Below are 23,570 nucleotides of genomic sequence, written 5' to 3' on the forward strand. Positions count from 1 at the left end.
ACCAAAATTCCTGAAACCTGTCAAGGTCTTAAAACACAAGGAAAGTATAAGAAGCTGTCAGTCCAGAGGAGCCTACAAAGACATGACAGCTGAATGTAATGTTGTATTCTAGATGAAATCCGTGAACAGAAAAAGGCCATTAAAGGTAAACTAAAGAAATTTGAATGATGTACGAACTTTAGTTAATAATAATGTATTGATAGTGGCTCACTGATTGTTACAAATGTAGCATAGTAATGTAAGATGTTAGTAACAGAAGACAGTATGTTGTGCATATGGGAATTCTCTGTACTCTCTGTAACTGTTTTATGAATCTAAAACTATTTTTAAATTTGTTAAAATTGAAAGAAATAACAAAATGACTTGGGATATATTTAGAATATAAATAATATACTTTAGGCAGAGAAAAAATAACACCAGATTAAATATCTGAGATGGAAGAAATAATCATGAAGAAAATATAAATATAATACAAACAAACATCAATTGTATCCAATAAAATATCTAATATATGAGAATAGAACATAGAACTATAGATGGTCATAACATAGGACTTAAAAGAGTTTAAAAGTATTCTAACATCTTGAATTATTATAGAATACAGTGAGCATGTGATAAACTTTAGACTTTGATAAGTTGAGTAAGCACATTAAAATAGTTACTGTGAACACTAAGAGAATAGACATAGAGCATCATAATCCTATCAGTTCTTCAACATTTATCCAGAATCTGACCATTTGTCTTCACCTCTTCTGCTACCTACTCAGGTCCAAGGCACTGGATTCTCTCACCTGGGTGAGTGCTGCAAACTCCTAAATGGTCTCCCTGCTTTTACTCTACCCTTCTTGAGTCTACCGTCAACACAGAAACTAGAGTGGTCCTGTGGGAACATAAGCTAGATCTTGGTGTTTCTCTGCTCCAAGTCCTGCAACGACTTCACTTTTCATTCAAAGTAAAAGCCAAAATTATCACAATGATTTGCAAGATCCTGCATTAACTGGCTCCTAGTTACTGCGAAAACCTTGTATCCTACCACGTTTTCTCACCTCCCCTCCATTCCACACCCTCGGGCCTCTAGTGTCTAACATTCAAGACCCACTCTCACCTCAGCCTTCACACTTCTGTCTGCCCAGAATGCTCTTCTCCATGGCATCTGCATGAGTCATTCCTTGGTTTACTTATATATGAAACATTCCCTAACTACCCTATTTAAAATGAAACCCCTTCACCAGAATTCACTATCCCTCTTCCTTGGTTAATTTTTCTTTGTCACCAATGAACTTACCACACAGTTTAGAGAAACTTTGTTCTCCAAGATCATAGACTATCAAAAGCTTTGCTGTTTGAAATTAAATCAATATGAGACATTCTTCTCTTGACTGAGGATCTAAGTCACTTTGACACAGAGCAGCATTCTTGATTCACAACTCAGCTACAGAGCACCAGATAAAGGATTTCTGGACTCAGTCTTCCATATCTATCTTAACTTTGTAGATTCCAAGGAAACAGGACCTTGGGTTACCTGATGCTGCTTTGAGCCTAAACTCCATCCTTCCCCCAAATCCTATAATACTTCTATCTTTTCCTTTGCTTGGGGAGACATCTTACGATGCTCAGTGTGTGGTTTTCCTCATTGCAATGGGCCAGTGAATCTGATTTTGTCAGACTAGAGGTCACACAGAGAAAATTCTAAAGTGCTGGTCCACTGGTGTTCATTTTATTGTTATTCTTTATACATAGATATTTTATTGCACTCTGACATTGAGGTATATTGGTTATATCAGTAAACTATGGTATCTTTCATTACTAAGAAAAGTCAAAATTAAAATGAGCATCTCTCTAAATTAGGTTTTCAATTACATTATGACATATCAAGATTTCCTAATGATTTCCTATTTCATTCTTAATTCATAGAATATCTGACACTCCCAAAGAGCAGTGCCTTCTTCTTTTGCTGACATAATCTGACTGCGAGTGGCCAAATCACACTGTTTGGTTCAGCTGCAAGGATGACAACATCCTCAAGTGGGTGTTTTCTCTCCTCCTGAAGCAGGTGTTGAGGCTGTGGGAACTTGGCCCCATCACCTCATTCCTTCCATCATATCCTTGCCAGATGTTTCTACCAGATTGATAAGGCTTCTTCCATCCCTCTTTGTGTCTCATATTTCTTTAGTAGTCATTACACCAACCTGTCTACTTTCTGGAAAAAAAATTCCTATCATTAAGCGCCCAGACATTGTGTACTTATTAGACACAACGGTGTCTCAAAGACAAATTAGGCACATTAAGTGTTTTTCCTGTGACTAGTTTATTGAGCCTATGTGAGTACTAGTGACAACATAACAGGGCCATCTTTTAAATGAATCACTGATTTGCTGAACATCTGTTGAGTTTAGTCAGAATTAATCATTTGATGTCCTAGTATATGTCCTATATTTTGTAATCTTTCTTCATGTTTTCCTCAGAACTTTTTGACATGTTTCAATAAGTAAATTTCAAAGGTTTTTTCTCCCATGAAATAAAAAGCTGTTTTCCTTCCAGGAAGAATTATAAATTTGACTAACTATTTTTAACATTTTGATTCTTTGTGAAAATTTTCCATGGTTTCCTGCTCTCTAACTGGAGCTACTTAGAAACCCTATTAAAAATCCTATTTAGAAAGTGATATTATAAATCTTTGTTCTTTTCAGTAGTAATTATTAGTATGACAATAATAATAATGATGTGTAAATACACTTGCTGTGAATTTCCTATGTGCCAGCTGGCTTGCATACCTTCCTTGTCTCATTTAATCTTTAAAAAATCCTGCAGATTTAGTATCCTCATCCATTTCTGAGGATAAGGAAATGGTAGCTAAGAGAGGCTGGGTGACTTGCTAAGGGCACAAAGCTGAGTCAGTATTTGGACCAAAGTCTGTCTGATCCAAAGTTTACCTACATTCCAATATACTCAGCCTCATGCACTGATGGTGCAGTTAATTAAGAGGGTAATTAACTGATAGCTAAGCCTCGGCCTCCCTATGTAGAAACAAAACTCCATTTAATTTTTTATTTTTACTGTCATTAGGACATTCCCAAACATGCACATGATAGGACTTCTGAATTATGAGTTAGAAAGGCAAGGAAACCAGGACCGAGCTGATGGAGAGTGAACAACCACCTTGGTACAAGGAAGACAACTCTTTCCCAGTGTTCAGTATCTAATACAGAGGTTGAAGGGGGAAGATAAACAGATAGGCTTCAGTCAAGGAAACCCAAAAGGATCACTCTGATGGCTAATTTTATATACACCTGGCTGGGCCTGGCTGCCCAAAGATGTGGTCAAATATTATTCTGGATGTTTCCATGAGAGTGTTTTGGTGGAGATTAACATTTAAATCAGTGAACTAAGCAAAGCAGATTGCCCTCCATAATGTGAGTAGGCCTCATCCTGAAGGCTTAAAAAGAGCAAAAAGCTGACCTAGCCCAAGTGAAAGAGAATTGTCCGCCTAATGGCCTTCAGACTTGAACTGAAATATCAGCTCTTCCCAGGTCTTCAGACTGGGAGCCCACTGGACAAGCTTTGGACTTGCCAGCCTCCAGAATCACAAGAGCCAACTCATCATAAATCTCTCTCTCTCTCTCTCTCTCTATCTCTCTCTCTCTCTCTCTCTCTCTCTCTCTCTTTCTCTCTCTCTCTCTCTCTCTTTCTTTTTCTCTCTCTTATTGGTTCTGTTTTCCTGGAGAATCTTAACAAAAACAGCCAGTTTGGGTTTAGTTAGCATCTCCAGGACAGCAGCACACAATGCTTCAAGTCAGATGGCAGCACAGGGGCTCTAGGGCCTCACAGCAGCTGGAGGGCATGGGAGGTATGAAGCAGCCCTGTAGGGGCACCAATAAGAAGCTCAGGCATTACCAGGGTAAGTGAAGGATCCTGGTGTTGTGACTGGGTCTGGCCAGCAAGAAGCTCTCAAGGGGTTCTGACTCCAGCTGGTGCACTGTGGCTGCTGCTCACTTCCTCTGGTCAGAACTGGTTCAGGAAGTAGGCAGGACTAAAGCCACAGGTGAAAGACACACACGACTTGAGCCTGGAAGGGGAGGAAGGCCAGCAACTGACCTTTGGTGGGGATGGATGGGGCAATTCTTGTGTTGTTTAACATCTTGAAGGAGAAAAGTTTTTGAAACCTAGTGCATCAAGAAAACACCTCAGACCTCAAAAGGCAATGTGCTAGGATTTGAGAAGACTTTCACCTCCTCTTTCCCAAGCATAGGAAGTAACGAAGACCTCTTCCAACCCGATCCCAAGCCCCTGAAGTCTACAGAGCTGGTTTCAGGAGACTATTACATCAATTCCAAAGCAAGCAATCACTTTCAGAATTATGTTTTCCTCCACAGAAATGTCCATGAAGTAAAAGTCTCCATCAACTCCAACAATCTTTCCCAACTCCACCTGCCACCTTCCAAACACTTCAGATCTATTAATGAAAATAATTTTTCTAATTTTGACGTGATATAAATTCTAAGTCTGGGAACAAAAATACAAATATTATCATGTTGTAAATATTAATACTTCAAAAGACCATCTGGAGGATGCTCCCTTGAATGCTCTGAAAATCACAACTACTGATAACTGCATTGTGCATAATTACCACATTTTATGAATAATCTTTTATTTATCTGTCACATCATGGGGGTCAGTTTAATTATTGTTTCCTCTTAACAGAAAAGAAAAACTGTCTCCAGAGGTATTTACTGACTTGCCCAAGTTTCATGCAACCAGGAAGGTCAAGGCTAGTGTATAAGTCCCACTTCTCTGACTCTACAGCTTATACTATGTCCCTTCCCACCACACTACACTACCTCTACACTTCAAGAATCTCTCTTCCAAAGAAATAGAGGTCAGGTTACCATGTCCACTGTAAGCCCACTCTTCAAGATGTGGCTCTTTGCTTGGCATTGAGCCACCACCACCCCCACCACCTTTGGTACAACTGAACAACTTGTTTTTGAAGGTCCTTCAAGAAAAGACTAATAGCCCTATGGCTTAGTTAAGACCTAAACATGATGTGTGAGCTATCGAAATTACTGTTCAGCCTCAAAAAGAAGCATACTTTATTTCAATGGTGGCATATTCATTCATAGATCACACTGCTCTGGTCTGGTGTGTCATTCCTTTTTAATTTCCATGTAAATGGCAATGTCACAAACCACAAAAACTGTGAAATTCTGAGCCTGCCATGGAAATATGACTCCTAAAGTATGTCAAGGGAAACTGGCCAAATCCAGCAGGACTTCTTCCAAGGGAAGCTTTGCACTTTTCAGCCCACTGTTTTCACCTCCATATCTGCAATGAACACAACGTTGTGGGGTAATGGTTCCTTTCACTTGTATTCATTAAAGATGCAACATTTATCTATCTGCATAATTTGGGTGTAAAAGAAATTACTCTATTCAAGATTCTCTCTTCAAGAGTTTCTTTCCATTACATGTGACAAATTGCAAAATTTGTCATTTTTTCCTCGATGACAGCATAAAATCTATTGTCTTTTTTCATGGTTTCCATCTTTCCTTCCTGCTTTATAAATAAGACAGACTTTTTAAAGGAATATTAACAATTATATCAGTAGCATAATTCATAATTTAATGCCTTTGGATAAGGAAAATGGCTAAGATAGGGACATGAAAATATTTCCCTTCCCATTAAGGTGGTTTGGCCCAGGGTGAGACAAAGAGATCACTGATTTATAAAAATATACAGTCAGATTCAACCTGAGAGGTCCCAGGAAATTTTAGGACCTACTCACCAATGAAAATCAAATGGTTCAAAGACCTACCCTTGATGGCAGCTGAAAGTAATTTGTCCTCAACATGCATTCAAGACTGTAACTACCCATATTTCAGTTATGAAGGATTATGTCCATGATGCTTTTGCCTTATCAAGGGTAGTTCTGGCACCAGACATGGACCTTAGCCTGAAAAGCAACCCCACAGCTTTCAATGATTGATTGCCAAAAGGTATTGATTACAAGATAAGGACTTAGGTCACTTCTATGAGTGCTCGGGGTAAATTGTCATTTCTGCCATAAGGTAATTTGAGAGATCAGGTTACAAAAAGACCTGCTTCCCTCTTGAGTGCCCTCCCTTGCTGTCATTTGCTTATTCTGAGGGAAACCAGCTGCCATATGGAGAGGTCCATGTGGCAAGAAACTAAGGGAGTTCTTCAGCCAACAGCAAGCAAGAAACAGGCCTCCATTCACCAGCTAAAAGAAACTGAATCTACCAACAATCCCATGAATGAGCTTGGAAGCAAGTTCAACCTTCAGTCAAGCCCTCAGATGAGAATACACTCCCAGTTGACACCCAGATTGCAGCTCTTGGGGAGAAGCAGAGACACCCAGCTAAGCTTCATCCAAATTCCTGACCCACAGATATTGTGAGATAATAAATGTTTGTTGTTTTAAAGCACTAAATCTTAGGTTAACTTTTTAATGCAACAATAGATCACTGATACACACACTCTTATCTTGTCCCATATCAGACACAGGCATCTCACATACCAGCCCTGACCTAATTCCAGCTCTCAGGCTAGAATAGGGGCTAGTAAACCTTGACAAGCAGTCCCAGTACTACACGGTCCTTCAAAAAGACTGAAGATGGTCCAGGCACAGTGGTTCACACCTGTAATCCCAGCACTTTGGGAGGCCAAGGCAGGTGGATCACTTGAGCCCAAGAGTTCAAGACCAGTCTGGGAAACATGGTGCAACCTCATCTACACACACACACACACACACACACACACACACACACACACACACAAGTGCACACACAGAAGACTACTGACTGCATCTCACATCCTATCCCCATTTCTTATAGACTCAAGCCTCCAGGGCCAGTGGAACCTTGTAGCAAGTATCTGAACCTCTTAGGGTTCTCTTCATCCCTACGTTACTTTTATAAAGAATCAGATCTTAGAACCACCTTCTCTGTTCTTCTTAGCATTTCTAAGGCAGATGGATAGGATCCATTTTGCAAGATGAATCCACAGACTTTCAGAGTCAATTCCCAGAATTTTTTTTTAATGTATTTTCATGAAGTTGAGAACCTTGTACATTTCTAAGATCCTGTGGTAAATATAAAACCAAGTAAAAATACCATTGTTTCCATGCAGGAATTCATGCTCTTTAAAAAATAAAGAAACCCAAAGTCATACATGACAAGGAGCAAAGCATGAACTGCAAAGACAGTCCCCCAGGAAGAGCATAAGTCAGAAGGTGTAGGTGTTTCCACGACGTGGAACTTTAGTGTTGGTGGGCTTCACGCTGCAGACCAGACTGACTTCTATGAACATTACATCTTATCCTCCTACAAGAACAATTTGCCAACCATATAAAAGTGTTTGTGCATCCATTAATGCATTACTCTGTCTGAAAAGCCCAACTATAACAAAGGGAAAAGCTGAAATCTCATCTCACCCTGAACTCAGCCATTTAGAGATGAGAAAATAGAGCTTTCTTTATGCCAGTGCAAGGGAGAGAGCTTTTTATACTCGTATGTAAGAGCAGAATTACAAAGAAGCAGAATAACACTTCCTTTTGGGAAATGATGTCTCTTACCTAATGATCACAATTGTAACTAGTACGTCAGGTTCCATATCCCATGCAAGGCCCAGACACAAAGTCACTGAGAGTCATTGAGAGTCAACAAGAGTGAGAAGCTAGCTACTCTAAAAATGCTATAAAACAGAGTTTTCCTCCATTTGCACTGCATTCTCCTGGGATAGCTAAGGCAGCTTTGTCCTCAAGAAAGAATGGTGACAACTATGTGACCTTTATCAGACACGATGTGTTTGTGTTTTATGAGAACACAAAGGGTGACTAAGCAAATTGGGTGACCCTCAGCCCTAACTCCTTCTAGAACTCATGTCCAGTTGGCAGAGCAAGGCTGAGACACCACCATGAAGTTGCTTGTCCATTTCTAAATCATATACAGGTAAACTACCTATCTCTAACAATGTTTTGCAGGATCTGAGATTGAACAGAGGCAGCGGTAGAACAAAATCCAAGGCTCAGATATTCTGAAGTTCCAACCTTAAGAAAATGAAAGGAAAGAAGCCAACTTGAAACCTTTGTCCCCTGAGAGCCTGACACTGCAATATCCCACTCAATTTCTGTGTCTGGAAAGGCTGACAGGGCCAACAAAGAGGGTCTTTGATGTTCCATAATGTGTGGCCCTCTCCCCAACTAAAGCTTGCTGTTCCTCTTGGGCTATTCATTACCTGTGTATTCTCTACTTGCCCATCTCAAACACATTCTCCCACCACACACACACACATACACACACACACACACACACACACACACATACACACACACACTCACTCTCTCTCTCTCTCTCTCACACACAAGCCCCAAAGCCTGTTACAGACCCTTAGCTCTCTCAAATCTAACCCAACCAAAAGTAAACATGCCCTCACCATAGCTAACTACACAAAAGCATCAGTATATTGGTCCTCATGTCTTACTTACACAAGACACCTTGAAACATAGGGATCACTGACTCCAATTCCCAACCACCCAATCATTTTACAATTTTCATTTGATTAATCTCTAATAGTTCTTCAAGCCAAGAGAAAGTAGTGACCTAAATAGTCAATAAAACCAAAATACCATCTTTTTTGTATTTACTTATTCATAATATATGTATTTGCAATTACGTATTTTTTGCATTTCTGCATTTATTTATTTGCACACTGAATGCACAGGCAGCCATGTTCCTCACCATGTGAACTTCACCTTTCCAAGATCAGTATCTTCATCTGTGAAGCTCTTATGAGGACTAAATGAAACAATGCACATGAAATGCTGGCCACTTCCTGGCATGTGCAAAGTGCTTGGAAAGTGACAAAGCACTGATGGCTTCAAAAATCCTTGACTTTGATAGAACATGGATATAAACAGCAATGGCACTAAGGAAACAATCTCTTGGGATGCTGGAAATATCGATCTTTGTAGTTTACAAGCAGCTCAGTATCAAGGGAATCACCACTCATCATGGATTGAAGGAAACGAATAAATTATGAGCGGTTCTGTTGACAAACTCGTATGTTAAACATGATACTTTTGAGAATGAATTGACCCTATGGAGTAAATAAATCTTTACAATTTTTTCCAAAGAGTGTGGAAAATCGAGAGATAACCTTTAATTGCAAAATTATTTAGGTCCTTTACATCTCTAGCATCTAATCCAGCCACTGTGCCTTATTGGATCATGGCTCACGGTTTACTGGATGAAGCCAGATTTCTTTTTAGCTTCCTCAACCAAAAATGGAGGATTCTTTCACCTATCAAAGGGGAAGTTCTGGCTGAAGGCTTTTTCTTTACTTTATGGACTTTCTGACACTGCTCTCTTTTTACCACTCTACACAGTGTAATCCAGCAAACCAGAAAATCAAAAAAACAAGAGTAAATGTTGTGACAGGAAAAGGAAATGTCAGGGCACAAATATTCTGCTGGTAAGAGCATAGTGGTCAGGGGATAGTGTTCTGGTGTCCTTGGGTATTTTTTTTTTGGGGGGGGGGTGTTGGTTGTTTTTCTTTTATTTTGTTTGTTTTTGAGAGAGAGAGAGAGTTTCACTCTTGTTGCCCAGGCTAGAGTGCAGTGGCGTGATCTTAGCTCACTGCAACATCTGCCTCCTGGGTTCAGGCGATTCTCCTGCCTCAGGCTCCTGAGCAACTGGGACTACAGGCATGCACCACAATGCCTGGCTAATTTTGTATTTTTAGTAGAGACGGGGTTTTGCCATGTTGGTCAGGCTGGTCTCAAATTCCTGACCTCAGGTGATCCTCCTGCTTTGGCCTCCCAAAATGCTGCGATTACAGGCATGGGCCACCACGCCCAGCCTTCACCTTGTCTTTAATGTGCTCACTTACATCCGCCAAAGAGGGCAGTACCTTAATGCAGTCTGTAATCACACCAATATTTCTGGGCTAAGGTTGTTCAAGCTAGTTGGCCCAAGCTCTTCCCAATCTTCTGGTCCCTGGAGAAGTATGGATAAGGGGGAAGTCAGACAGGCAGTTTCCAGTGAAAATTTAGAATCCAAGAAATTACCTATTTGACCTCCCCCTTAATCCTCCCTTTTTGTCCACTGTAAAGCTCTCCCACTCCCCTACCTACCTTTGAGTCTCTGCCAAATGCAAGTGATGGTGGCTGACTCCTTCATCCAGGGAGACTGGGTATCAGGTTAAAGAGCAGGGTGGATGGAAGTGACTCTGTAGTACAATGCACTTGAATGAATTATCGCAGGATGCTCAAATGGGAAAGACTGAAGCAAAAACAACCCTCAAAACTCATCAGGGATGTGGTCTGGTAAACCCTACCCTGAGTCCCCTCAAAGCCTTTTATATCCTTGGATGACGAGGAAAACAAAAGACAGGGAAAGCCTGCTATCCCCTAAGGAGGAGGCAGGGATGTGAAAGACAAGGGAGGACCGTTCCAATGGGTTAACCTGGCCTGCCCACTGCTTGGCCAACACCCAGCAGTGATAGGCATTGATGCCATGAGGAGCTAAATTGAAAAGCTTCCAAAAAGGGTGTGGGATGGGCAGGAGTGTTGAACACAGCCCTTCTGTGAACTGTGAGTAGAGGATTGGGCACGCTGTCTACAGCCTGAGAGATAGTGGGCCATGTGGGATGGAACTCAGCAGAGAGCATAGGACTAGAAATCCATCAGTTTCCATCAGTTTCGATGCCTGAGCTCTAAGGAGTGCCTTCTGTTTTCCAACTACACTTACAAGCTGGTGAACCCTAGAGAAGCAAGATTCAGTTAATACTCCCTCCAAGAGCACACACCTAGATGTAGCCTTGCATGGGGAGGAGCTAAGCACGGCAGGTGGATGCTTTAGTTTGACCTCCATGTATATGCAATGCCACATCTCAGATGTGATCCTGATTTCACACCCCTAGGGCCGTAAGTCTCAATCAGAGGTCAGCACCAGAATCACCCAAGGAGTTTTTCCAGTCTGCAGGTATCCACTTCCCATCCCAGACCTATAGGAGCAGAAACTCTGAGGGTTGAGCCCAGTAATCTGGGTTTAACAAGCCCTCCAAGTGATTCTGGAGTTCATTAAAGTTTGAGAACCACTGCCTTAAAGAAATAGTTTAAACCTGAGGGAAATTCAACAGGACCAACGTCCGGGTCTCACTCAAGAGTACAGCCTACCTAATAGGAGTTTTATAAACTACCCAGATGTCTTTAATATGCAATCCAGGTTGAGAACCTCTGCCTTTAAAAGTCTATATAAATGGATTCCTCATTTATGAACTCCTTGAAACAGTGTGTAAAATTGGGTGTATATGTATATGTGTATTTTTCTGGGAGAGGATCCATAACTTTTATCAAATTCTCAAATGGGTCTGTTATTCCAAAAATGGTTAATAATATGAAGACTTAAGAGAGAGCATGCATTTTCTCTTATTTATTTTGTAACTGGGACACTTCATGAAGAAAGTGGTTCAGATATTAATGTATGTCAAAGATGCTAAATAAATATGAATTAACCTTTTTCAGTCAAGTACAATATGGTTTCATATGTCTTAGAGCAGACAGGGCAAAGGAAGGATAGCTGTTATTCCATACTGGTCTCTGTCATTGTCATCATTAAAATTTATTCCCTGCCCTACGGACAAACTACTATATTGCATACAATTTTTCTCATTTGATATACATACAACCCTGTGAGCTATGCCAGGAAGGTAATACAATCCTATTCATAGATGAACGGTGAAGTCACACAATTCTTAGTAAAATAATAATTTAAATGAAGATCTTCATTAGTGTTTGGTCTTAACTATGGGAGACTAATACAACATGAAGAATGGCTAGACCATCTATAAAAACAGAACTCTGACTTGCAACTGCAGCAGCCTGCCCAGGAAACCAACCCCTTGACTATAATAAACAACAAAGGAAGCCAGCCTACTCAAGCTAGACTTGCGGGAAGCCAGACTGCTATCTGTAGTAACAATTCAGGAGGCTAAACAATAACTTCTTCAACAACAACAAAAAATGTTGGGGATTTGATGAATGAATGACAGTTTCCCTAATTTTTGTCACCACTTCCAGCTTAGGACCAGAGAGAAAGCCAAATATGCCCTCAACCCCTTACGTAGACCGTTCTGCTCCTAGTTGACTGCTGTCGGCTTCCCTATGTCAACACCCTCCAATCAGGACACACTTGAAGCTGTCCTTTTTGCCCACTGTAAAGCTCTCCCACTCCCCTGCCTACCTTTGAGTCTGCCAAATGCAAGTGATGGTGGCTGACTCTCTTGCTACATCCAGCTCTGAATAAATCGCCTCTGCTTTTTTTATTTAAGTGGTCTTTATTTACACAACTAACATTATGGGCTCACCCTTTACAGTTTCAAAAGCAAGGAACACCACTACTTATTGCTAAACATTGCATATACCTTCATACAGATACACTGATGGGATGATGCCTTTTCAAGTTAGGCCAGGGTAGGGTTTTTCCCAGAGAAATATCTACAGACTCTACCAATATGTGAGTCAAAGCGAAAGACAGATCCATGGAATAGATCCTCATCCCTACACGGCTTCCAGACTGAGGATTCAACTGGATCCGGGATGAATATCTTAAGTGACACCTCCCTCCCCCAGCCCAGGTCATATTTAATTCTGATCTTCACCTTTGGATCTAGCCCTAAAGCATGTATTGGTGATTTCTAAACGATGTATTAAAAACTGTGTTTTTCTCTCTTTTTTATCCAAAGTATTATTTATGATCATATCCTCTTATTGAGTATGAGCTAGGTGGGGAAACTGATCTACAGAGAGATTGCATGACTTGCTTGAGGTCACATGACCATGGCTTCAGTCTCCCAACATGGCTCTGTGTTATCCCAAAACAGGATATGCAGGACACTGCTGTCATCACATTGCCAGCCCATATCTTGCTCATGGGACCCTCCTGACTCCAAGGAAAGGCACTCTCTGCCTTCATTGCATGCTCATCTTGTCCCAAGGGAATCTGGAATGAGTTTCCTTCACAGACTCTTAATGACACAATGGGGTTGAGAAAGGACATTGCTGAGTCATTTCCAGCCAAAGGAAAGTATTATTTATAGCAATCTGCACAGACCAACCTTGGTAGTAATTGAAATGACTTCCTTCTGGCACAGGGTAAGTACCAGGCTAATTGTCTCCCATACCCTTTAAAACAGCTCATTAAGTATATATGGGCTGCTAATTGCCTCCCCGAAGTTTTCCTATCTCTCTACTCCGGACATGGTCAGGTTCTTTAGCCTCATGGGCTGCATTTATACAGCCTCAGAGGGTTGTTCTTTGAATGTAATTTAAATCTATATTGTGCATTGTTGGCAAACTTTGACTATGGGGGAAAAACTGAAAATTTTGCAGGACTTCCATCACATCAGTGCAGTTTCTATATGTTTACCTTTTATTATTGGAAACTCCCTCTCTTGTTTCCTACCACTCAGCTCTTTGTGTTGCTTTTTTTCCCTTGCACATTACCCTCCACTGTATTCACCAAGTCTTTCATCTTTCCCATAAACAAAACTGATTTTGACAACTCATTTCTTGTCCTTCTGCTTCACACCAAAGCATCTACTTGAAATATATGGGCCATAGCACAGTGAAAATTGAGCATCGGCAAGAGATCTTCCTTGACATTTACCATATTACTCAGGTGATTCCTAATTATGTATTGTCTTGCATTTTACCTTTTTATCCTCATATGATTTGTATGCCCAGAGAGACCATAAACCAAGACAGTACCACACCTTCCATTTATATTAGCCCTGTTAGCCCTCACCATATCAGTGCCCAGATAATTTGGTTGAATCAATGTCTTTCTTATATAGCATGCCCAGGTCCCAGTATTTAGAAAATAAACTTGCATTTATTGTTTTGAAGATTCAAATGAAATCTCTTGTCCCACATGTCAAGTTTCTCACTTTGCTTATTCTCAGATAGAAAGTAAATAGTAAGTTTAAATGTTCTCTCAATATACATATATACTCTGTGTGTGTATATGATATGTACACACATATTTGGAGTACACATATAAGTACATACATGTTTATATACACATGTAAACATGTGGATATGTGCACTCCAAATTTAAATTAAACCTTTGCTTGAGATTTCAAGCATAGCTAAATGTTTGAAACTTCGATTTCTACATTTGTAGCTACAAAAATTACTCAGCAAATAAGACTGCCCTTCTAAAAGAAGGAAATGATCATTGAAATGAGAATTTACCTTGGATGGATTAATGTTTGAGGCCTTTAAAATATTCAAATAAAATGTTAAATGGGAGTAACATGGAATATGTAGGACACCACATATGGAATAATATTATTTGTTCTATAACAAATACACAAACACACGTATGTATGCATATAGATGTATGGAAATTTACTTTTACTTTTCACTTTTTTTCCTGAAATTTTACCATAATCATTAACCACATTTTAAGAAAAAAATACTAGCTAAGGCCAGGCACGGTGGCTTATGCCTCTAATCCCAGTACTTTGGGAGGCCGAGGCAGGTGGATCACGAGGTCAGGAGTTCAAGTCCAGCCTGGCCAAGATGGTGAAACCCCGTTTCTACTAAAAATACAAACATTAGCTGGGCACAGTGGCAGGAGCCTGTAATCCCAGCTACTCGGGAGGCTGAGGCAGGAGAATCACTTGAATTCGGAGAGTAGAGGTTGCAGTGAGCTGAGATTGTGCCACTGCACTGCAGCCTGGGCAACAGAGTGAGACTCCATCTCAAAATAAATAAATACTAGCTAAAAAATTAGCAATATCTTAACATATTTTTCAAGATTAACATTTTCCGTATGTGCCCAATATGAAGTATCTCCAGATTGGCATGACTGCTTTTGCCTGTTCTCCATGGGTCCTACTCCACTGAACATTGATCTAGACCAGGGTTGACAAGCTTTTTCTGGAAAGGGCTAGATGATAAATATTTTAAGCTTTGCGGACTAGTCTCTGTTGTAACTATACAACTCTGCTGTTGTTTAAAAGCAGCCGCAGCCACATGTGGCTATTTAAATTTAAATGCAGTAAAACGAAATACAATGTAAAATTCAGTTCCTCAGCTGCACTACCTACATTTCAAGTGTCCAGTGACCATATGTGTCTAGCAGCTACCATTTCAGACACCACAAATAAAGAATATTTCCATCATCACAAAACAGCTAAACTTACCTCTCAATATCTTCAAACTACATTAAAATTCTTTGGAAAAGAATGGGAAAAAAACATTTCATTCCCTAAGCTACTAAATCCTAGTCATTTTTGACACTTACTCGATGTGAACAATTTATAATAGCATCAAATAGTGTAAAAGTTTCATATTTTGCACAAAATTGCCATGGTGTAAACAACATTTTAATTTTCACCAGAGATGAGGTGTTAAAAAGCAAGGTGGAAATTGCATTTAGAAGAGTTAAGAATGGAAAGCCAAAACTATCTATACAATAACAATGATGGGGCTGGCCTCCATTTATTTTTTTAAACATCTTATAAAACTGAAGTCCAAAATACAATCATTTTAAATACATCCAAAGATGATGAGGAAGGAAAAAAAAAAACAGGTAAGAGAGAAAGATATCAAGCAAACCTGTGTCTAGGGAATGTATCATTTAAAACTACCACCTGCTTTCAGCAGCATTTGAAAGGGACTTTGTCCAATTATTACTTCCCATGATATGGTCACACTTCTATCCCGAAGCTTGTTCTGGTTTCCTTAGAGCATAGGAGTCCAATATGGACACCAGATGGGACAGAGACACTTTCTTTTTAAAAGCAAGCACTATAAAGGTTGCCAAATGATGCAAAACTAAGCAGGACACGAAGAATAAAGGGAAGAACTTTAAGAGAAAATTGCACCTAGCATTTCCAACTTGTTATCAGATTTGCATAAGCTTTCATTTTCCCCATGCATTTCTTGGTGGTTTTGGTAGACACACTATTTATTGCCTACCTGCAATTCCCTCTGTATAGAGGGAGAATTCACATTCCAAGAAAACCAGTGGAAGAAAAAAAAAACCAATGGCCTGAAAGAAGCAGCTCACATTCATCCACTCACCAGCAGCCAGATGAGCTGTGTCTCTTCTGCAGCCCATTTGAAAGTGGGTACAAGAGCAGCTGCCCCTAACAGCAGCAATACACATTTGTCCTCAAAAAATTATGACCATTGACTGCAGAAGAGAGGATGGAGAGTCTGGGAACAAGGCAGTTTGCTTATTGATTTTGAAGTCCACAGTGTGACAAGAGACCAGACAGAAATGTGTTCAGTTAAACTTAGCACACAGAGGGGCCAACAGCCACATTTTAAACTGCATAATTTTATAATTAAAGATCAGCATGCTCAAAATAAATAGAACAACAATCAAGTCTTTAAGATGCCAGTGTACAAATCAGCCTCTCTCACGGCAAAGAAACTTCGACAACTTTCAAAGGGCATCATCTTGTGCAAATGGCACACTATATTATAACTGTTTAATTAGCTCAGGTATCAAAAGGCAGATGCGGCTGAAATGGGAATCCCAACATTACATATGGCAACAGTAGTCTGAGCACGATTGTGGTCACATTCTCTAAGCAACAGTTCTCCCCAGTCCTCAGCAAGCCCTTTTTATTCTCCAACTCAGTTTTTCTTTATAAAATGGTCAAAATGTGAGCCTACTCACAAGAATTTGATGAAATTTTTTGTGGTTTCTGGAGACACACTTTGAAGCTGAAGGCAGCGAATTTTATATGAACAAAGAAGAGTTGTGGTTTTTAAAGCAGGGCTTCTCAGACTTTAATGGGAAATCCATCACCTGGGGACCCTGTGAAAATTCTTATTCAGGAGACCTGGGTAAGGTTGAAAATTCTGCCCTTCTAATCAGATCCCAAATGATGGTGATCTGCTGGTCCACAGACCACACTTTGGATAGCAAAGCTAAGTAACACATTAATTCTCCATGATCAAAGACTGCTCTTTAGGCTTGGAATTGATAGAGGGTATTAGTCTTTAAATACAGAGTTCTAAAATATTAGAGTGACATAGGACCTAAGAGATTATCATGAATAAACTCTTCCACTGTTGCAAGCATTTAAGGGACACACTCAGTTACACCACAGTGTGGAGGCAGTTTCTGGACCTGGCTTCCTTTTGACAGCCACAATAACACATATCTCAAGCCCTGTGCAGTAGAAAAGCATGTTCACTATGACAGAGAAGAAGGAAAAGAGGGAAGGAAGAGAAGAGAGGGAAATGGTTTATTTCTCACGTATCTGTGTAACTGAATTCCACAAAAAGCATGGTGCACGACATCAAGAATCATTCGGAAGAGTTGTAGGCCTAATGAGGTTCCAGTAGAATTAATCAGTTCACAAAGACTTTATCATTCCTATCCAAACCTTTCCTTGTAATCAATACTATTGCCTTCTGAAAAATCAGGTGAGGTGGTATGGCTCCCATCCTGTCTTGCTTCTCTCCACCAAAGCTTTTATATAGCCGCTATTCTGTACCTAACACACTGCTAGTTTCTTCGTGTATGGTATCACATTCAGTTCTTGACCAAATCTGTAAAGTGGATAGAATTACCCATTTTTTAGAAGAGAAAACTGAATTTGATAGTGATTAAGTGCCAAGTATGCGGTAATACAGCTAGTAAGTGGCTCAGCTAAGATTCAGAGCCATGGCCCCCTGTTGCAACCCTGAACTATTTCTTTGTTTCCAAGCCTGAAATCATACCAGGCCTATAGCTTAAGTCAACTTGTAATTAGTTTACAAATTTATTTTTTTTTTTTGTCTTTTTTTTTTTTTTTTTTTCCTTTTTGTGGAGAACGGGGTCTCGCTGTATTACCCAGGCAGGTCTCGAACTCCTGGGCTCAAGCTATCCTCCCGCCTCTGCCTCCCTGAGAGCTGGGATTACAGGCGTGAGCCACTGCGCCCGGCCTAGTTTACAAATTTATTATGTTCCAGTTGAAAGCTAGCGTTATTTCTAAAAGAAACTAGCTGTCCCACATTGCATCAGTTTGTAAATTTAGGATTTTTAAAAGGTAAGGAATAGCTCAACTCCTTTTTTTTCTTTTTTTTCTTTTTTTTTTTTTTTTGCCTTTAGGACCTCAAGAACAGAGTTTTGAATTGATCATATGTATTAGTCAGGGTTCTCTTAGGGGGACAGAACTAATAGGATAGATATATATATATACACACACACATATATATAAAGGGGAGTTTATTAAGTATTGATGTACATGATCACAAGGTCCTACAATAGGCTGTCTGCAAGCTGACAAGCAAGGAGAGCCAGTCTGAGTCCCAAAACTGAAGAACCTGGAGTCCAGCATTCGAGGGCAGGAAGCATCCAGCATGGGAGAAAGATGTAGGCTGGGAGGCTAGGTCCATCTCATCTCTTCACGTTTTTCTGCCTCCTTTATATTCACTGGTGGCTGATTAAATGGTGCCCACCAGATTAAGGGTGGGTTTGCCTTTCCCAGCCCACTGACTCAAATGTTAATCTCCTTTGGCAACACCCTCAGAGACACACCCAGGATCAATATTGCATCCTTCAATCCAATCAAGCTGACGCTCAGTATTAACCATCACATACCTCTGGATTTAGAACATGCTAAAATAATCATTTTGTACAAGGACCTACTCTTCTTTCATTCTTCCCCGCAACCCTCATCCCTACCTCTCTCCTCTCCACAGGTTTCCACTGTGATGTGTTGGATATGCATCTTTGAATAGTTGTACAGATACACACAAATTTTAATTTGCGTGTATAATGCTGATCTATTTTTTTAAACAAATTCCCTCCAAAGGTGTTTCACTTACTACTGCAAATGCTCCCAGGAAGCAGTTTTAGGTGTTTCAGTTGGGCAGAATGTCCCTGAAGGGAAGCAGAGAAAGGCTGGCACTCAGGCATGGAGAAGAGTTTGGAGAGAGAGGCATTAATTTCCCTCTCTACCCAGTTATGCCTGGTCCTCAGTGTCTTCCCTGCGAGAAGGTTTATCCGAAGACCTCCTAGAGATGCCAAAAGTGTAGATGCAGCCAATGGAAACCCAGAGATGGATACAGGGGAAAATTCTGTCCAAAATCCAGGCATATAATTCAGGCATAAGAAATCATCATAACTGATTTATTTTACTCCATCTATTTCAATTTTTTATAGTTTTAATATTTTCAGCACGAGGGCCATTGATTATTTTACCTCTTTTCACTTAAAGAAAAGTCAATTATAAAGACTCAGGCCATAATTTCCCAGGAAAGTGTCGGGATGATCTAAGACGAGTCCCAGGCCTTTCCCATGAAGCAGACTCTCATGGATATTATGAAATCGATATTTGAACAATGTTTGCACATTCATTTCTCTATTGTTTCGAGGGTATTCCAACCCAGGAAGGCAGATGGGCTTCTGAGTTTTGATCTGTGCTAGCAGCTCTTACTCTTGAGCTGGCACGAGAGCCCCCAGAGGGCTTGTTAAAGCTGGGCCCATCCCCGGAGCTGCTGACTCAATAGGGCTGGGGCTAGGCCCGTCAGTCTGCATTTCTAACAAATTCCCGCGTGGCACTGATGCAACTGATCCAGGACTTTCACAGCAAGAACCGCAACGTTAGGACCAGATGTTTCAAAAGATCAGAAAACTAACTGGGATTCTCAGTTGACTCTGTTCAGACAGTGTCTATACAATGTGTGATAATTTTTATTTTCTCCACATATGTCTTCTTGTTTCTTAAATCCTCGTGATCCTCTAGATATATATTTGGAGCACAATTTTCACTCAGTGCCCCCAAAAAACCTGTTATGGTTTTCAAATACTCTGTATCTTCATTTTCTGTCTACTTGATCTGCTAGTTTCTAAGAGTATTAAAATCTCTCACTATGACTGTAGATTTTCAATTGTTTGCTTTATTTATATGTCAAAACTATGATGGACACTGTAAATTGCTTTATGATTCTTTTATCTTCGTGGTGTGTTTTTTATTAATATAAGGCATGTTTTCTTTTTCCTTCTTAATGCTTTTACCCTTGAGTTACATTTTGTCATTTTAGCATTATTACTTCTGTTTTCTTTTTATTAATGTTTGCCTGGTTTGTATTTTTCCTTCTTTTTATTTTCAACCTTTCTATCTCATTTGGTTTTATATTTACCTCCTGTAAACAACTCATAACTGGATTTTTTATTCAATGTGAGAAAGCTGTGTTATTTGCGTAGATTGTGATTCTTGACATGTTTTTCCTTTTTGCAGTTCTGCTTCGGTTTTCTGTTTATTGTGCACCCTTTTTAATTTTTTCCCTGTTTCTTGTTAGTAAAGTTTTCTTTATTCCATTTTTCTCCTCTAATTACTTGGCTATTACCTCTATTACTTCTATTCTCTAAATAATTACCTTAAAATTTTTAACAGGCATATTTAAACATATTTTCCAACACTGAAAATTATTAGTTCATTCAACAAATATTCAATGCCTGCACACCCTGTGTGAAGCATTGTCCTGGGAGCGAGGGTTCCACAGAGCAGGAACAATAAGCTCATGGAATTTTCATGCTGGTAGGAGAAGCAAGGCACCAAGGAAAGTAAAGCTCACCTGCGGATATTTGCAGAAGAGCCAGGAGGCAAATGTCTGGAGCCACTGAGCAAGATGGAACGCCATGGAAGATGACATCAGGGAGGTAAAGAATGTTGCCAGGGCTGTGTGAGTCAATGTGAGAAGCTCAGCCTGTTGTTGTTGACGTTGTTGTTTTGTTGTTTTGGTTTTTTATTTTGTTTTTGTTTTTGAGACAGAGTCTTACTGTGTCGCCAGGCTGGAGTGCAATGGCGCAATCTCGGCTCACTGCAGCCTCCAACTCCCTGGTTCAAGCAATTCTCCTGCCTCAGCCTCCTGAGTAGCTGGGATTACAGCCACATGCCACCACACCCCGTTAATTTTTGTATTTTTAGTAGAGACAGGGTTTCACCATGTTGGCCAGGCTGGTCTGGATCGCCTGACCTTGTGATCTGCCCGCCTCGGCTGTGCTGGGATTACAAGCATGAGCCACTACACCCGGCTGAGAAGCTTAGTTTCGCACTAAGTTGGGAACCACTGGAGGATTTTGATCAGGGAGAGAACCAACCTGACCTGGGTTTAAGCAGGTTCACTCTGGCTGTGGAGGTGAGAATCCAATGACAGAAAGCACCAGCAGAAGCAAAAGCTGTTAGAAAAATCCAGTGAAATCCAGCGGTGGCTTGGATCAGAGTGGCTGCAAGGAGTGGGGAAGTGGCCACATTCTGGATATATTTTGCAGGTACAGTCAAAAGTAAGATTTGCTAAAAACCAGATTATTGGTGTAAGCATAAGAGAGGAGATGAAGTCTCTCTTATGCTGTTAGCAGGATGTTTAATCTGCAACACCAGAAGACCAGACATGCCATTCACCAGAGCAGAAACTGGTTCCTGCAGGGCAGGGTGGGAAATGTGGGGGCCACGTGCAGGTCATGTTCAAATTTGAGGTATCTACTACACATCCCAGTGAGACAGAGTGTGCAGTTCTAGAGAAGGGACTGCAATTGATGGGAGGCAGAGTCCCCAACATACGGATAATATTTAGACAGGAACTTGGATGAACTATCCTAGGCAGGCAGAGTAGATGGCAAAGAGAAGAGTTCCAAGAATTGAGTCTTGGGGCTGAGACCATGTAAGAGGCCAAGAAGAGGAAGAGAAACCAGGAAAAAAAAAATAAAAGAATGAGAGAGAGAAAAAGTGAGAATGACTGCAGGAAAATCAGCTGAGATGTGCTCAGGAAGCCAGGGGCAAACTGTTTCCAGGAGAGAATGTCAATTTCTGTTGATAGGTCAAGTATAATGAGCTTGGAGGTTAACCACTAGATTCTTCTAGGAACAGTTTCAATGGAGGCAAAAACCCGTTTGGAGTATTTTCTAGAGAGAATGAGAGGAGAGGAATTGGTAGCAATTATAGATGATACTTTGAAAGAGTTTTGTTGCAAAGAAGAGATGCCCTTGGTAGCCTCAGTCAAGTCAGGTGAAATACTTTTTTAAGACAGGAAAAATAATAACATGTTTGTATGTTATGGCACAGATTCATTTGAGAGGAAATAACTAATTTCTGCAGAAGAGAGAGGAAAGCATTGATGGAGAGCAGGTAGAATACATGGGCGCATCCCTTTTTGTCCCTTGGAATATATCTGCTAAAGTGACCAGACCACTTATCCTGCAGAGTTTCCTGAAGTCTGGTTGTTGCTCACTGCATTTTCATGGTATAATTTAGAATGTTCTCAATGGTTTGCAAACATAACTTTGTAATAACAAAGCTTTTTCGTTAAACCACATTTTATCTGGAAGCACAGTAGAAAAAGCCTCAGAAAGTGCAGCTTGCGTGTCGGAGTGGGGCCAATTGGACAGTCCCAAACGTGATCCAGTGGCTCCACCACAGCTCTTAGGGCCTTATATCTGAACAACTATGGAATGGATAATTAGTAGAGAAACACAGATTTCTGTTAAAAGGGAACTTCTGAACACCTCCACTTGTTCATAGCACTGAGCCCAAACAAGACCAAAATCTTACTTCTTGAAATAGCTAGAATGCAGATTTTCCATGTAAAGCTGTGGTCATGACAAGAGATTATCTTCCACAAAGTGAAAACTATAGGCAACCATGCTGTTTGGGATTTGTCTAGCACTTTGCATTTCGAGAGTTTTTCACAGACATGACATCCCTAAATCCTAACTGCTGACCCCCTGAGAAGGAAGCTAAGGCTTGAAAGGTCAAGGGAGGCCATTATCACACAGATAAGTGGGGTTCTCTCCATAGACTGTTCTCTTTGGGTATGGAGATAACAGTATTGACCACAGACATCAATAGGCCTTGCACTCTTAAGTGGATTGGCCAGAAGTGGCAATGCCCAAGTGTTCAGATATTTGGTTTCTTTAATGATGAAGCAGACATGTTCTCCGAATGACTTTGCAGAGTCAGAGACACAAGCAGTGATTACTGAACTCAGCCAAATTAACTGGCCCTTGGGAAAGTCAGAACGTGGCCTCTTCAAGGGACCCTCACTAACTCAGCTCACCAGCCTAGGAAGCATTCTAATTCAAGTAATGTTTAAAAGGGGTGTTTTTCTCACTGGTTGTCCATTCCATGTGGGACATAGAAACTATATATTCATTTACTATGCATTTTGTATCATGTATCATGTTGTTCTCAGTTAGAGCATATCTTGGTTCTGATGCAGCACAGCTTTGGGGTTTATTACAAAAGTAATGAAACATGGGAATCAAACACGTCAAAAAAAGGAGAGACAATTTAACAAGAACATTTCTGTGTAGAAACAAAGACCTCCTTTTTTTTTTTTTTTTTTTCTATTTTTTTTAGAACTGTGAGTTTCTTGTCTTTTCCAGGCTTATGTAATTGCTAATTTGCAATCAGGAGTTAAGTTATTTTCACACCCTCCTATCAAAAAGCAGAGAATTCATAAATATTTACCAGATAATTGCATGTGACACATAATTTCTTCTCTCCCCATAAATTATGAACACATCTGATACACTGCTAGG

The sequence above is a fragment of the Rhinopithecus roxellana genome, chromosome 18 (genome assembly GCF_007565055.1).
Source record: "Rhinopithecus roxellana isolate Shanxi Qingling chromosome 18, ASM756505v1, whole genome shotgun sequence".
In the NCBI taxonomy this organism is placed as follows: Eukaryota; Metazoa; Chordata; class Mammalia; order Primates; family Cercopithecidae; genus Rhinopithecus; species Rhinopithecus roxellana.